Below are 235 nucleotides of genomic sequence, written 5' to 3'. Positions count from 1 at the left end.
TTCCTGTGCTTCCTGGGGCCACGGCGTGGAGCAGGCATGGCAGCATGGACAAGCTGTGCTAACTTATGTGTAAGCCTTTGTGCAGAGGGGATGGAGAGCTTAAATCAAAGGTAGCTCTGCACCGTACTAAAGGGACGTGGCTTTGTGGATGGCCATTTAATTAGGAGAAATGCACAACTTGAAACTGCCATAAAGAGTCGCCCTGAAACAAGCAACCTCTCGTTTCAGCATCATG

The sequence above is a fragment of the Acanthisitta chloris genome, unplaced genomic scaffold, assembly GCF_000695815.1.
Source record: "Acanthisitta chloris isolate BGI_N310 unplaced genomic scaffold, ASM69581v1 scaffold30658, whole genome shotgun sequence".
In the NCBI taxonomy this organism is placed as follows: domain Eukaryota; kingdom Metazoa; phylum Chordata; class Aves; order Passeriformes; family Acanthisittidae; genus Acanthisitta; species Acanthisitta chloris.
This window is presented reverse-complemented; position numbering follows the sequence as displayed.